The sequence below is a fragment of the Cyprinodon variegatus genome, unplaced genomic scaffold (genome assembly GCF_000732505.1).
Source record: "Cyprinodon variegatus isolate N-32 unplaced genomic scaffold, C_variegatus-1.0 Scaffold1529, whole genome shotgun sequence".
Lineage (NCBI taxonomy): Eukaryota > Metazoa > Chordata > Actinopteri > Cyprinodontiformes > Cyprinodontidae > Cyprinodon > Cyprinodon variegatus.
Window position 1 is genome coordinate 45,010 of NW_015151982.1, and position 1,521 is coordinate 46,530.

Sequence of the window (1,521 nt, forward strand, 5' to 3'; positions counted from 1 at the left end):
CTGGATCTATAAAGTGACCTGAGATGACATGATGTGAATTGGCGCTATAGAAATAAACTGAATAGAATTTAACTTCACCACTAGTGTTTCCGCTTTATTTCATCTTTCTTGTTCGCCATCTCAAGTGAATTTATTTTATTTTCTTAGGAACAATAATGGTGGTTTTATTTTGAAAGTCTAGCGGAAGTTGTGCTGCCAGTTGGTGCTGTTCGGTAGTTTGACCAGTAGGCGGAGCTCGGTCCATTAAATGCTGCTGTGATCGCAGCAGAGCTCAGATCAGCTAAGCAGTGATTCCTTAAAGCTGCTCTTCTCAGCGGGCTGCAGTCGGAACCGAACCGGTTGAAGGTTCTAGATTCTCCTGGGGAACTGAAGGTCCAATAGGAGTGAAGGTAAGAGAAGGAGAGGGGGAGGTGATGCAGGGAGCAGCATGGAGGAGCTACAGCCTCAGCTCCTGCTCCATGGAACGATTAGTCAGGTCTGATCAGCGCTGATGGTCTTTTTAATGTAGTTTAACAACTGCGGAGGAGCAGGGCCGCTCTCAGCTGTTCTGGGGCCCTCAGCAGGAACTGCTCCAGGTTCTCTGATCCAGATCTTCTAACCTTCATCTCAGGCAAACTGGGATTTTTCCAGTCACCACCGTTTAAAGTTTAACTGGTTGTGTTTCTCCTTCAGATGTTTTTCGGATTAAAGTTAAAGGGAATCACTTTTCTAGATCAGCCACCGTTTCTTCATTCCTGCAGAAAATTATTGATAAACGATTTTCTTTTTTCGCATCTGAAAATGCCAACATGTCCAAAAGTGTTTCTGCTTCAGCATTTAAAATGAAATAATTTACCGTAACTGCTGGAAGAGCAGGGATTCTATTTAGACTCAGCTTTATTTATCCCTCAGGATTACTTCTTCACAGGCTGCTCAGTAGGTAGCACTGCTGCCTTGCAGCAAGAAGGTTCTGAGGTTGATTCCCGGCCCGGGGTCTTTCTGCATGGAGTTTCCATGTTCTCCCTGGGCATGCGTGGGTTCTCTCTGGGTACTCCAGCTTCCTCCCAAAATCCAAAAACATGATACTGGTTAACTTGCTTACCCTCCATAGGTAGTGGTTTGCACAATATGCCAGAGGAGCGGTGAGCTGACCCTTGTCCCTCCTCCTATCACCTCCTCCTTCTCCCAGTGAGGAGTTGCACCTATTTGCAGCGGTTAACTGATGTCACTGTGGGAGTGGGTTTCCTTTTTCTAAATGGGGGCTGAATAAAAAGCTCCTCTACAGGCAGCAGCTAGTAGACGTGAACAGGCTAGCTAGTAGACGTGAACAGGCTAGCTAGTGGACGTGAACAGGCTAGCTAGTAGACGTGAACAGGCTAGCTAGTAGACGTGAACAGGCTAGCTAGTAGACGTGAACAGGCTAGCTAGTAGACGTGAACAGGCTAGCTAGTGGACGTGAACAGGCTAGCTAGTGGATCTAAACGGGCTAGCTATTGGATCTAAACGGGCTAGCTAGTGGACGTGAACGGGCTAGCTAGTGGA

At 46.9% G+C, this 1,521-nt stretch overlaps 1 protein-coding gene across 1 annotated transcript in view; it reads left to right on the forward strand.

Moving 5' to 3' along the window:
• Window positions 1–186: 186 nt before the first annotated feature.
• serpine2 (serpin peptidase inhibitor, clade E (nexin, plasminogen activator inhibitor type 1), member 2) overlaps window positions 187–1,521 on the forward strand; it is a 9,951-nt gene continuing 8,616 nt past the window's right edge. The window contains exon 1 of the mRNA XM_015403627.1: window positions 187–389. The gene's annotated coding sequence lies outside the window, so the exon portion shown is untranslated. The remainder of the gene's footprint in view (window positions 390–1,521) is intronic.